General features: G+C 51.8%; 1 long non-coding RNA gene and 1 other non-coding gene across 2 annotated transcripts in view; both read left to right on the top strand.

Moving 5' to 3' along the window:
- Positions 1–14,505, top strand: part of LOC144166885 (uncharacterized) — a 156,347-nt gene that overhangs the window by 98,161 nt on the left and 43,681 nt on the right. The window contains exon 4 of the long non-coding RNA XR_013321784.1: positions 3,762–3,839. This is a non-coding gene — a long non-coding RNA (uncharacterized LOC144166885). The remainder of the gene's footprint in view (positions 1–3,761; positions 3,840–14,505) is intronic.
- On the top strand, positions 11,293–11,365 carry Trnas-gcu (transfer RNA serine (anticodon GCU)). The gene has a single exon. It is a non-coding gene; the product is annotated as a tRNA-Ser (tRNA).

The following is a 14,505-nucleotide window of genomic DNA, read 5'->3' as shown; positions in this document are numbered from 1 at the left end:
ACGCCGCATCGATAGCGGATTGAGAGCTGGGCAACGTCGCAGAAGTGGTGACTGAGCTGAGGTGGCGCGGTCCCAACGGTATGTGTGTGTGAGGGGGGGGGGAGCGGGCGGTAAAGGGGTATCGCTCGCAGTCGAGGGCCGCAGTGCACCCAGTTGCTGCCGGTGCTTGGCAGCCGTTACAGCACCGTCCAACTGCTCTGCCGTGCTTGCTGCAGAGACTGTAGTGAGACTGCGGAACACATGCAAACAATGCCTGAGGAAATACAGTCAGAAAGCACGGCCGTGGGCCTAAAATAAATATGAATAAATTTAAAGTAATAAGGAACAAGCCTGCGAAAAACGTCCTCTTTAGCTTAGGAAGCGAAACGCTAGAAGAAGTAAAAGAATACAACTACCTCGAACAGATCGTTACTGCTGACGCCAACAATAAACGAGAAATGCGGTGCAGAATAGGTATGAGTTTAGGAGCACTCGCCAAGCGCTTTAAAATAATGAAAAGTATGCTACCTCTGTCACTCAAAAGAAAAGTATACAACCAATGCATACTGACGGTGATGATATGCGGAGCTGAAACTTGAAACCTTACTAAACAACTAGTAAGCAAAGTTAAGTCGGCTAACCTGGTATGGAATGAATAATGTTAAGAATAGCACTCTGGGACAAGAAAGGAGCTACCTGGATGAGAGAACAAACTAGAGTTGACCATATCATAGTTCACATAAAGAAAAAATTGCCCCCACCTCCCCGAAGGGAATCGTGAGGAAGTGCGAATGCATTTCTTGCGCCGAGAGTACACGGCGTAGTAATTCTGACATCGCCTTGAGAGGCGCCCAGCCAGCGAACGGTCTAAACTGGAGCAGAGCGAGCAGGAGACTGTAGCGAGAGAGCGCGCGCGAGCCGACCCACGGAGGTCTGGCAGTTTATCGCTGCATATATAGGGGGGCACGCCGCGCCGAGCGCACCGAGCCAGGTGGCTGAGAGAGGAGGCGAGCGCAAGGGGAGAGGGACGCGCGCAGCGGCGCACGGCAGCTGCAGCCGAGCGAGGGTAGAGGAGGTGCGGGTGCGTGACGTCACGGCGCGGGGAGGGAAAGTGACACGCAGCGGCGCACGGCAGCTGCCGGGGAGAGGGGTGGAGTGTGTGACGTCACGGCGCGGGGAAGGGAAGGGAGAGGGACGCGCGCGCGCACGCCGTCGCGCCGCGAGGAGTGGTGAGGGGCGTGTCGTCACGTGGTGAGTGACGTCACTGCGCCGTTGCTACCGACGCTCCTCTCCGCTCCACGCCGTTGCTAGGGAGAGGAGGACTGCGGACGCCGCCGCCGCCGCCGGCGGTGGAAGGTTTGGGGTCGCTTATAAAGTGCATTCGCACTTTAAAAAATGAGCTTAGGCTGGTTATGTGGTTAGAGGAATCGACAACCGGTGGGCAGTAAAGGTAACGGAACGGATATCAAGACATTTCTCTAGAAGAGGGGAAGGCGAATAACAGGATGAAGGGATGAAAAACGAAACTATGAACTCGAGCAGCACAGCGCACGAGCGGTTGAAGGTCACTCGCAGAGGCCTCATCTTGCAGTAGACCTGAGAAGGCTGATGATGATGAGGATGATGATGATCTTTCGGATAATTTTTTGCCCTCAGGTTTATTTAGCAACTTCGGAAGCTTAATTTTTACCTATTGCAAGCCATAAGCTTTAGAGGCTTACGCCTGTATATTATGAGTATTTTAATAGGCTAGTTGGATACTAGATTCCCTAACTGTAATTGAAGATAGGGTTGCAGTTTTTCATATCTTACTTGCATTTCGCGCGCAAACGAAGGTCACGCATTTTTGGTAATGAAATGCCGTAAACGTTCCAAATAATAACGACTACGATGAATGCTTGGCATGTCCTCCACCGCCCTTATAAACGTTTTCGGCAGTATATGAATTCTTTGAGGTTCCCTTAAGCACTTCAGCCCTATACCAAATGGCAATAAGTTTTACCTAATGGGAACCAGTTTCCATAAATTATTATATAAGCCACCGGTGCTTGTGGTAAGATTTTTGTTTTTAAATACGATAGCCTTGCTTGGTCTACTTAAACGCAGAATTTTGGTTGGTCTGTCTGTCTGTGACTCGATTCAGCCACCCGGGCAAAGTGAAACGGAAACTACGTGATAGTCTTATATGCCCCCAGCCAAATCTAAACGTCTACATCCGGTTCTAATGTCCATACTTGTCAACATTGTTGAACAAGAACAAGGCATTACGCAAATCTAAGACACAAAATCACTACATGAGTGATATTTGCAGTCTTCCTCTATTAAAAAATTATGGATGTTTCGTTTTTGGATAGCAAACAAAATACTACATCAACTGCAGATAACCGTCGCCTGCTGTGGCCCGCGCTTCCTGGCGGCATTTAAAAAAATCAAACAGCAGCAGCAGCGAAAGGTTCCACTAGATAGGTTCCACATTCCGCTTGGAACGCTCGTGGAGTGATTGATTTGATTGATTGATTGTAGGGTTTAACGCGCCGACGCAACGCAGGCGATGAGGCGCGCCGTAGTGGAGGGCTCCGGATTAATTTTGACCACCTGGGGATCTTTAACGTGCGCCGAAATCTCGAACACACGGGCGTTTTTGCTTTTCGCCTCCATCAGAAAAGCGGCCGCCGCGGCCGGGAATCGAACCCGCGACCTCGTGCTCAGCAGCGCAACGCCTTAGCCACTGAGCCACCGCGGCGGGTCGCTCGTGGAGTAACGCAAAGTGGTTCTATAAATGTTCTAGTATAAGGTGCCTCGATTCACGCGTGTATCCGCCGTACGGAAGCGCTGGCATCGAGGCACCTGACTTGGAGCAGTGGAACGCAGTTAATTTAAATTTACTTGAGCAAATTTCTCGGGTGTTATCCTGAGAGCAAAGATACGAGAGAGGAACAGTACGAGGTGAGCGGGAAAGAGTTGGGAGGCATTTAATTACTTGCCAGGGGCGCCAGTCGACTGTCCTGTTCTGTCGACATTTGCAGCGATAGGAGCAGATACGCGGCCAATTCTTCTTCAGTAATTATCGTTCCCAGATTATCCATGTAGTCCTCGATAAATGTCTGTACACATACTTTTAGGGAAAGCCACAATCCACTCACTAGGTGCACGTTTTATTTGCTGTATCCAAGGCACAGTGATGTTGGAGGGAATGTGTGGGGTACAATTCTGTAGAACCTACTTTCGAATTCCCTACCCACTTTATATTTTCATATAGCTTTTAATTTGTTTTCGTAGTCGGCCATTTTTATAAACGTATTTCGGTCGCGCTGACACAGGAAGCCGGCCGCATTTTCGCTTAATGGGGCATTTATTGGTTTAACATTTTTGTAAAGCTCTGCCCTAAGGACTTCAACGCGACTGTGGCACCACAGTTCGCGGATGCAAATTTTCGAGGAGACGGCGTAAGAGAAACAACAATTTTCGCTACGGTTTTCGTATTGAAAGAAATGTGCATTAACAGAACACAAATACAGCTCAGAAAGTTGCAACCTACAACTTGGGAACTCGACCGTAATCGAATAACTCGATAATGCTTACAAATTTCTTCCGTGCCTTTAGAGCTCTAGATAATTTGTATCAATCAATTGTAACTTCTGCTGTGATATTGTTAACCTGTATCCCTTTTGGTGGTTATTCCTGCCATTAACATCAACCATAAGCAACCGTACTATACTATATGGTGACGTGACGTTTTTCAGGAAAATAGGTTTAATAACCGCCAATTGTCTGTGTTCCAGGTGGTGAGACTCAAAAGAGTTACAAGCTAGTTTTCACGAATTACAAGGATTGTTCGATTATTCGACCCTTCACCCATGGTATGTACTAATTATTAAGTGAACGTGAGCATGGGTGTGTCCGTATGTATGTATTGTTGCGAACCAGGGTAGCGCGGTCGAAGTGGACCGTGGTTGGTGTCGTGCCGGTGCAGTCATGATGACGAAGTTGAAGAAGAAGAAATCTTTATGTACAAGTATTTACGTCTCGGTATCAGAGAACAGGCAGTGCACTCCTGCGCACGTGAGATCAATTAGGCGGGTTGGGTCCGTTCAGTTTCACACTTTTTATCGGCTGACGTCAGGACGCACCAATCACAAAATTCAGTGCACTGATAGTAGCGCCCCCACGCACAAACACACACAAACACACGAGAGACCCGCTCCTCTCCTGCGCAGGTGAGCGTAGGTTGCCCCCGCCGTATGCACATATTTATGTATGTATGTATGTATGTATGTATGTATGTATGTATGTATGTATGTATGTATGTACGTATGTATGTATGTATGTATGTATGTATGTATGTATGTATGTATGTATGTATGTATGTATGTATGTGTAGCAGCAGCTCCAGTGACATCGCTAGATCGAGCGCCGCACCTCGCACGGCAGCCCAAGCGACATGGCGGCACAGGCGTGGCCGCGCGAGCGCACGAAAACACCGGGTCTCGCAGAGTTCCGACAAAATAGAATCTCCTTGTTTTTGCCGACGAACGGTCGTCCTGCCCGAGGCTCCTTTCTCTCGCCCGACATAGCGCCCTACAATTGGTGACCCTACCGAACACGCCACCGAGGTTAATGTAGAGCCATGTCCCTCGACAACCAGGACTCAACCCGTTCACGAGAAGCCGGCGAAGCAGTCTCAGCCTTGACCGATCGGCTTCCGCAATTCTGGGAGCGCCACCCGATGAACTGGTTTCTGCAAGCAGAGGCGCAATTCCAGCTGGCTCGGATCACCTCTCAAGAAACCAAATTTCTCCACGTCGTCGGAGCTCTTCCGCCGACAGCCGCAGAGGAGATCTCCGACATCCTCGCTTCGTTCAACCGCACCCGCCCCGCAGCGCCTTACGACCAGCTCAAGGCTGCACTCCTGGAGCGCACAGCTGCTTCGGAACGCACGCGCATCCAGCAGCTTCTCTCCTCCGAGGAGCTCGGCGACCGCAGGCCAAGTCAACTGCTACGGCGCATGAAGCAACTTCTTGGCACGCATTCTCACCCCATGGATGACACACTGCTGCGTAAGCTCTTCCTTCCTTCAGCTCTTCCTTCCTTCCTTCCTTCCTTCTTTCCTTCCTTCCAACGTCCAAATGATCCTCGCCACTGCCGCAGCCGTGGACCTGCAGGCACTCGCCGCGCTGGCAGACAAAGTCATGCAGCCCCTTTTCTCAAGTGGCCGCGGTTGCATCATCTAAGCCTCCGTGTCCTCCCTGCCCCAGGAACCCCGCTTCAGCGCCCAGTGAGTCCGCCGCTTCGTCTAGACTCGACAGCCTTTGCGATCGTCTAGAGAAGATCATCGTTGCCGCAACACGCCGCGATCTCTCGCCGCAACGTTCCCGTCAACGTCGTCGCTCGTCGTCGCTAGTCGTCGCAGCGACGGCGCCCAGAGCGCCCACGCAGCGACTCGCCTAACCCGGGCATTTGGTACTACCACCGGCGTTTCGGCGCTGACGCCCGCCACGGCCGACTGCCCTGCGCCTGGACGTGAAACGGCCTGGCCGACCGCTAATGGCGACAAGCGATATCGGCTTAACACAGGAATGTCGCCTTTTCACGTCATCGACCGCACCACCGGACAGCGGTTTCTCGTGGATACCGGTGCCCTGGTTAGCGTTTTGCCCGCTACACGCTCGAATCGTGCTTCTCGTGCCATCTCGAGTTTACAAGCAGTGAACGGCACGCGCATACCCTTCTCGAAGCAACGCTCACTCACTCTAAACCTGGGGCTCCGCCGAGTTTTCCGGTGGGTTTTTCTCGTCGCCGACGTTCGCATCGCCATTCTCGGTGCCGACCTCCTCGCAAAACATGGCCGCCTTCTCGTCGACCTAAAGCGGCAGCGTCTACTTGATGCTACCACACTCCTCTCAGTGCAAGGTGTGTCAGCGGAGGCAGCTGCTAATGTAGCACCATCCTGCGCTACAGTTGCCGATGAACCGTTCGTCACCTTGCTGCGGGACTTCCCAACCGTGACAGCACCACCTAACTGGACTCTGCCTGTTCGTCACGACGTCCGTCATCACATCATCACCACTGGCCCTCCCGCTTTCTTTCGACTACGGCGGCTCGCCCCTGACAAGTTCAAAGTCGCCCGTGCGGAGTTCGAGCACATGATGGAACTGGGCATCATCCGTCCATCATCCAGTAACCACGCATCACCACTGCACATGGTGCCCAAGAAAACTGGTGACTGGCGCCCCTGCGGAGATTACCGGTCCTTAAACACCAAGACCGTTCCTGACGGCTATCCGTTACCCAACCTCCAAGACTTCACCGCCACTCTCCACGGGGCCACAATATTCTCTAAGATAGACTTAGTTCGTGCTTACCACCAGATCCCAGGGGCAGAAGAAGACATCCCTAAAACTGCCATCACAACCACATTCGGCCTGTTCGAGTTTTTGCGCATGCCATTTGGACTCCGCAACGCTGCACAAACATTCCAGCGTTTCATTGATGCCGTAACACGGGTGCTACCGTTCGTCTACGCCTACGTTGACGACACTCTGGTGGCCAGCACATCCCTGGAAGTGCACCTGAAGCATCTTCGCCTTCTCTTCGAGCGTCTCGCTGCTCACGGCATCGTCATCAACGTCTCCAAGAGCGAGTTTGGTGCCACTGCTCTGGATTTCCTTGGTCATCGTTTGGACGCCACTGGCATATGTTCACTCCCCGCCAAGGTTCAGGCAATCATCGACTTTCCCAAGCCAGTGTCTGTGTCCAAGCTCCGCCAGTTCCTAGGACTGGTAAATTTCTACCGCCGCATTATTAGGAACTGTGCCACGCTGCTCGAACCTCTCTACAGGCTGCTTTCCACCAAACGCTCACCCACTTTACTTTATTGGGACGCTGCAGCTGACAGTGCATTTCGGGCCATCAAACGCGCTCTCGCCGGCGTTGCACTGCTCGCTCATCCGAATCCAAGTTTTCCTTTCGCACTCATGACCGACGCGTCAAGTTCTGCCGTCGAAGCTGTCCTTCAGCAGCGAGTGAAAGGTGCATGGCAACCGCTAGCGTTTTTCTCCAAGCGCATGACTCCGGCTCAAACACGATATAGTGTTTTCGGCCGCGAACTGCTAGCCATGTACTTCGCTGCTCGTCACTTCAAACATCACCTCGAAGGACGCACGTTCACGATCTTCACCGAGCATAAGCCGCTCACGTTCGCCTTGAACCGCCCTGACACCCTCTACACTCCTCGAGAGGTGCGTCAACTAGCATACCTCTCGGAGTTCACGTCCGACATCCAGCACGTCAGTGGTGTGGCCAATTCACCTGCAGACACTCTGAGTCGCATGGACGATGTTAATGCCATTTCACCAGGAACGCAGGAAGCACTTACCGACCAGCTTGACGTACAAGAACTGGCTACGACGCAAGCCAACGATAACGAACTCTCCCGTCTGCGTGGAGCACCTACAGCACTCAAGCTTGAAGACGTGCCGTTTCGTAATGTGACCATCGTCTGCGACACGTCCACAGGTGTTTCCCTACCCTTCCTGCCTGCCTCACATCGTCGCCGCCTGTTTGATGCCATCCACAACATGGCCCACCCCGGCATTCGGGCATCTCAAAAACTCATTGCGTCCCGCTACGTTTGGCCACGTATGAACGCTGACATTCGAGACTGGGTACGAGCCGCTCACCGTGCCATTGTTCAAAAGTCCAGCGGCATTCCGTTCCCCCTGCCAAGCTGTTCCTCAGGCCCGATTAATGTTTTTCTGTCGTTCACGTTGACATCGTTAGCCCCCTACCCCCTTGCCAAGGTTACCGGTACATCCAAACCTGTGTTGACCGGTTCACACGTTGGCCCGAAGCCTTCCCTCTTCCCGACATCACGGCCTCTACAGTAGCTTCAGCCTTTGTGTCTACCTCGGTGTCGCGCTACGGATGCCCTTCCACTGTTGTCATCGATCGCGGCCGGCAGTTCCAGCCATCCCTGTTCACCGAACTACTGCGTCTTCTCGGAACGACTCGTCTGCGAACAGCTGCGTACCACCCGCAGTCGAACGGCCTTCTGGAGCGCTTCCATCGACACCTCAAGGCTTCACTCACGGCACACGGCTTCTCCACCCAGTGGGTCCAACAACTACCTCTGACGCTCCTTGGCATCCGGTGCGCGTACAAAGTGGACCTCTTATGCGCGTCTGCTGAGCTCGTCTATGGTACCTCTCTCCGTTTGCCAGCGGATTTGTTGGACGAGTCTTCACGACCCGTCCCTACAAGCGACTACGTCGATCAACTACGAGAGGTTTTCGGCACCTTCGGCCTCAACCCACTCGCCTTGCAAAGTACCAGACGGCTTAAACGCACCCAGACCACAAAACTGCCACGCATGTTTTCGTTCGCTACGGACCCGTCGGAGGACCACTGCGGCCTCATACCTTGGTCCGTACCCTGTCGTACACCGCCGCACGTCGACATTCGTACTGGACATCAACGGCTCTCAAGACACCGTCGCAATCGCACGCCTGAAACCCGCGTACTTCGAGCCGCCCGAAGTCACTTCATTGGAACCTGCTATGCCCCCTTTAACAAGACTACCTCGGTGTGTCCACTGGAAACACGAATGACTTCTTCGCTCGCCACTCCCGCTCCTTTCTTGGGGGGAGCCCTGTAGCAGCAGCTCCAGCGACATCGCTAGATCGAGCGCCGCACCTCGCGCGGCAGCCCAAGCGACATGGCGGGACAGTCGTGGCCGCGCGAGCGCACGAGGACACGGGGTCTCAAAGAGTTCCGACAAAATAGAATCTCCTTGTTTTTGCCGACGAACGGTCGTCCTGTCCGAGGCTCCTTTCTCTCGCCCGGCATAGCGCCCTACATGTATGTATGTATGTATGTATGTATGTATGTATGTATGTATGTATGTATGTATGTATGTATGTATGTATGTATGCATGTAACAGAAAATAAGGGTTGGCAGTCAAGAAAGGCCGTGTCTAGAGTGCCGTCCGACTGTATTATAAGCACTCCACTATATCGACGTCCACCGGCGTTTTATAACAAAATTGCCGCGTCTGGCACTACATCGCTCTAGATAACGTTGACCTAGACAACCTAACCTAACATAACACAGCATGACCTAACGCACACAAAGAAATCATTTGAAAAACCAAAACTAACCTAAGCCATAAAAATTGTACTTCAATTTAAAGGAGCCATGAAGAGAAAACACAAGTTTGGTTCATTCAAAATATTGTCTCGTTAGAATCATACTGACACCACTTTTAACGTAAACTTCGCTCAAATAAGCTACATAATTAGGAAAAACGGGAATGGTCATGCGACCCACCAGCTCATTTCCCGCAACAGAACCTATGATGTCACATGAGCTAAGCTCTGCGATTGGCGGAGGCTGGCAGAAGCAGACGCAAATTAGGTGGAGCTTACAAACTAGACGAACAAGCGACTTGCGCTTAAATTTAGGGCACATTCTTTAAAAAGAATAAGAATGATGGGACAAACAGTGGAAGTTACGAAAGCACATGTAAACATAGAAGTACTGATGCGTTCTGCTGTTCGTACTGCGCACAGCATGCTTGGTTTAGCTGCACAGAACTACGGGGCTTGGGGTTGTCTCAGACGACACTGGCCGATTGACGCAAGCAACGGTGTCTTACGTGACCCCATTTGTCGAGCGAGCACTGTTTCAGGGAACGAATATTTTCTCCCAGAACAAAAACAAGCCAGGTTTAAATGCGGGCAAAAACAAACCAAACGCTTGCCACAGTATGGTGGCGCCATCTAGGTTACGGAACGTAAAGAAACGCTGGAACAAACCAACACCGCTGTACAGGGTGGAGACAACCTTTGAACGGTCCCGTGCCGCCGCAATTGGGCCAACGGGCTCAACGCGTTATTCTTTTCGTTTCCCACGAGACCTAGCAACGCGAAACAGACAATATGATTCAAACTTCTTCAGTAAACCGTGTTGCGGCGATAATTTTAGCGCGGTTTCGACACAATGGAGAGTTTTAGCAAACCGTTTTCGACGGTCCGCTCCGGTATCGGCGGCACGGTCAGCGCGACCGGAGCCAATGCCGTTCGCGGCCAAGCGCGCCACGCATGCGCAATGGCGCTCCCGCTTGCTATCGGAGCGGAGCGGACCGTGAAAAACGGTCAGCTAAAACTTGCTAATGACTTGCTTCGGCGGCGAGCGAGCAACCGAAAATGGCGGCGCCAGCGTATACGTGTCTCTACCCTGTACGGCGGATGCGTGAATGATGGTACTCCAGGCTGCAGAGCGGTCGGTTCCTGGGATGTCATTTGAGACCACGAAAACGCACGATTGAGCGGGAAAATCAAAATTTTAACCTAAATTGTTTAATTTCTCAGTGAATAAAGCACCGTTTGTATCCGGACAAGCGCTGAGGGCACTATAAAACACGAAATCTTTCGAATAAAACCAACTTGCATTTTCTCTTCATGGCTCCTTTAACGATGAACAAAAAAAAGAACAAGTGAGGCCGAGCCGGCATCGAACCTCCGTCCTTGAGATTACTAAGCTAAGACGGATCCTGTACACTAAAACGACGGACGCTTTGGCCTTAGCTTGCCTAGTATTATATATTCTAATGTCGTCGGACGGCACTGTAGCCATGCCTCCGCGATCAGCTAGAGTCCCGTAGGACGGCACTCTAGACACTGCGGTCAAGAAAACCTCGGAAAGCAAAGGGGAGGTTGTAGTAGGTCATTGAAACAGATAAAGAATTTGGAAAGAAACCAGACCGGTATTCTGGAGGTCGTGGGTTCGGATCCCACCTGGCGGGCATTTTTTCTCCGCTTTCTTTCTTTCTTTCCAAATTCTTTATCTGTTTCAATGACCTACCACAACCTCCCTTTCACCAGACCGGTATTCTGGAGGTCGTGGGTTCGGATCCCACCTGGCGGGCATTTTTTCTCCGCTTTCTTTCTTTCTTTCCAAATTATTTATCTGTTTCAATGACCTACCAAAACCTCCCCTTTGCTTTCCGAGGTTTTCTTGACTGCCAACCCTTATTTTCTGTGTTATTTTCTACGAGCCCCTCATTTCCTATTCTGTTTTCCTACATGCATAGCGAGGGCCTCTGTTCTGGCAGTCTTGGTGCCATAGGAAGCTTAAGAGGGTTCAACGCTGGTTGACCACTCTCGATATGTCGCAGACACTCCAGCCACGGTGCGGGGATTAAAAAGAAGGTCCCCTTCACCCCGAGAAGTCAGAGTGGCGCTGGCTACCACCCCCAAGCACAGGAAAAAATTACATTGACATAAATACCCCAGAAAACGGGGGGGAAAATCGCCCCGCCGGTAGCGTAGTGGTTATCGCACCAGACCGCTATTCTGGCGGTCGTGGGTTCAGATCCCACCTGGCGGGCATTTTTTCTCCGCTTTCTTTTTTTCTTTCCAAATTCTTTATCTGTTTCAATGACCTACCACAACCTCCCCTTTGCTTTCCGAGGTTTTCTTGACTGCCAACCCTATTTTCTGTGTTATTTTCTACGAGCCCCTCAATTCCTATTCTGATTCGCTGTATGTATGTATTTATGTATGTATGTATGTATGTATGTATGTATGTATGTATGTACGTACGTACGTACGTACGTACGTATGTATGTTTCTATATATGTATGCACATATGTATGTATTGTGAGCGCGTATGTGAGATCACCACGACTTGGGCATCGAAAACACTGCCAGGGACTTGTTCATACACTCTGGGCGATACACTTTTCCCTCTTCGCCGTAACATTATCATTCTCATTAACATGATTCAATCATCTTCCCTCGTGCATCATCCTCATCGCTCTCGGCCCGGAGTTCGGAACCGACTAGATCGCCAAATAAACGTCCTGGATCACCCGTTGCTCAAGGGCCTTACAAGTGGTGGAGGTTCACCTCGGTCCCGTCCTCAACGCCTTCCAAGCGCACCCCTGGAGCTCCGTTCAGGTTGGCGTTTGCCTTCAACACAGATGCAGCGTAAGGCCATTTGCAACCCCGCTGGCGCATCAACTCCTGCGCCTCTTGCATTTTCCGTCACTAGCCGCTAGCGCTACACCCCGCATTTCGGAGGGCTCCGCGGTGAAGACGTCGATGACTGGTTGGATGAGTATGCTCGAGTCAGTGCATTTAACCGCCGAGATGACACGTCGAAGCTGCAGAATGTTTCATTTTCCTTGCACGAGGTGGCAAAAAAATGGTTTTGTACAATGCACACCGCATCGACGACTGGGACAGCTTTTTCCAGGAGCTGCGCAAGATATTCGGCACGACAGCCGCTCGGTCGGACGAGGCGAAACGGAAGCAGTCCACTCGGCCTCGGCGCTCTGACGAGACGTATACACGGTACACCTCATACATGGAGGACGTCGTTGCTCTTTGCCGCCTCGTGGATGCAAGCATGCCAGAAACCGACGAGGTTCGCCACATCATGAAGGGCATCGCTTCTTTTGCGTTCAACGCCCTCGCAGTGCAAAATCCGACGAGCGTCAGTGATGTGCGCACAACCTGCCAGCGCCTGGACGAATTGCAGGCTGTTCGTTTGCAACCGGATGCTCTGGCTACGCTGTCACAAGGGGACACGGATTTACGCTCTCTCATACGCCAAATCATTTGCGAAGAGCTGCAGCTCAGTGACCCGCTTTCTCCTCTACGATATCACCTTCTCACGGAAGCACCTCAGCTGCACGACCTAGGGAAAGAGGAGCTGCAATCTATTGCGGGTATGATGCCCTCGACGTCTCCTGGTCCTACGACTCCCACGCCGTCCTACACGCCCATCGCATCCAAGCCGCCTTTACCAATGGAAGCACCGTTGGCCCATGGACATTTAACAGCGATATCCGCAGCAAACATGCCACGGGGATACTACACGAACATGCACCCTGGCCGCCAGCCCTTCCCGGGTGTCTGCTATTATTCTGCTATTATTGCGGGATTCGTGGACATATATCCCGTGTCGATTGATTGATTGTGGGGTTTAACGCGCCGACGCAACGCAGGCGATGAGGCGCGCCGTAGTGGAGGGCTCCGGATTAATTTGGACCACCTGGGGATCTTTAACGTGCGCCGAAATCTCGTACACACGGGCGTTTTTGCTTTTCGCCTCCATCAGAAAAGCGGCCGCCGCGGTCGGGAATCGAACCCGCGACCTCGTGCTCAGCAGCGCAACGCCTTAGCCACTGAGCCACCGCGGCGGGTATATCCCGTGTCTGTCGATGACGTCAGCAAGATGAACGACGCGGGTACGCACCGTTCGAACATGACATTGGCTTTTCTTACGGGTCCTGACGTGGTACATTTGGTTCGCCCCCGCGTCGGCCATCCCGCCGCCAACCTCGTTGGGCACGCCTCAGCCCGAGCGTCCATCACGGCGACGCTCACCCTCGCCATATCGCCGCTGTGTCACCTCTTCGCGCCTGCAGTTTCTGGAGGGGGAACTGCACTCGTCGAAAAGCCAAAAGCTCCTCCATTAGGACCATCAAATACCTTGTGTGTGGAAATTGAAGGTTTTCGTATTGATGCTCTTGTTTTTGCTGGAGCAAGTATATCAGTGATTAATGAAAAATTGCGTTCGCGCCTCCGAAAAGTGACAACCCCGTATCTGGACCTTCGCTATGCGGTGCTAATCGAGAGGTGCTCGAGCCATCCGGATACTGTACAATACAAGTTTTGATAGAGGGAATTCGGGACCATATTCAGTGTATGGTGTTACCTAGCTGCTCCCATGAACTCATTCTGGGATGGGACTTTCTATCATCGGCATCCGCGGTCATCTCCTGCCGATACCCCGACATCGAGATCACCGCTACAGACTATACAGGTATTCCTGACGTCAAGCAGCAGGCTTTGTGGCAAGTGCCGATTTCGTCCTCAAACGTGGTAGTGAGACCACAATTTCTGTTCGCGGTGGCAGAAGGAGGCATATCTGAGGCATAACTTTTTTTGATGTGAGTACAGGTATGTTTAATTTTATGCATAGGGGTGATTGAGTCCAACGCGGGAAATCGGATGGCATGAGTTGTCGTCGTTGGGTAGGTACAGAGATGTTTATAGTATTTAGAGTTTCTGCGAAGCTCTAAATTTTGTTACATCGTACAATACCTGCCAAGAACTTGGATTTTGCGTGCAGCGTATGCCTCAAGTATATTCGAAATGTCTCCTGCATTCTAATAATATCTAAAGGCAAGCAACCAGCCTCTGCGACAGTGCCAACACACGATGAGCCCTTAGGAAGGGCGCGGCAGGTACGCAGGCAGTTATTTCTAGCCGTCTACATATGCTTTGCAGAGAAGCACCATGGATCTGCAGTCGCTGCCCCATCGACATCCAGCAAGGTATCCAATAACTTGTGCCACCGCAGAGAGACGAGTACGTAATCGCTTGACTTCCGGCGCCCATGATAGATTTCTATCTACGATGATCCCAAGGTATTTTTGGGTTCGTGCGTATTGCAGACAACGACCGCCAAGGATTAGAGGGTATTGTCTCATCCGCTTGCGGGTGAACGCCATGGCA

Source organism: Haemaphysalis longicornis, unplaced genomic scaffold (genome assembly GCF_048455015.1).
Source record: "Haemaphysalis longicornis isolate Haplotype H1 unplaced genomic scaffold, Haemaphysalis longicornis Haplotype H1 scaffold_196, whole genome shotgun sequence".
Classification (NCBI taxonomy): Eukaryota; Metazoa; Arthropoda; class Arachnida; order Ixodida; family Ixodidae; genus Haemaphysalis; species Haemaphysalis longicornis.
The sequence above is the reverse complement of the archived record's forward strand: the minus strand, read 5'-3'. Positions and strand labels throughout refer to the sequence as shown.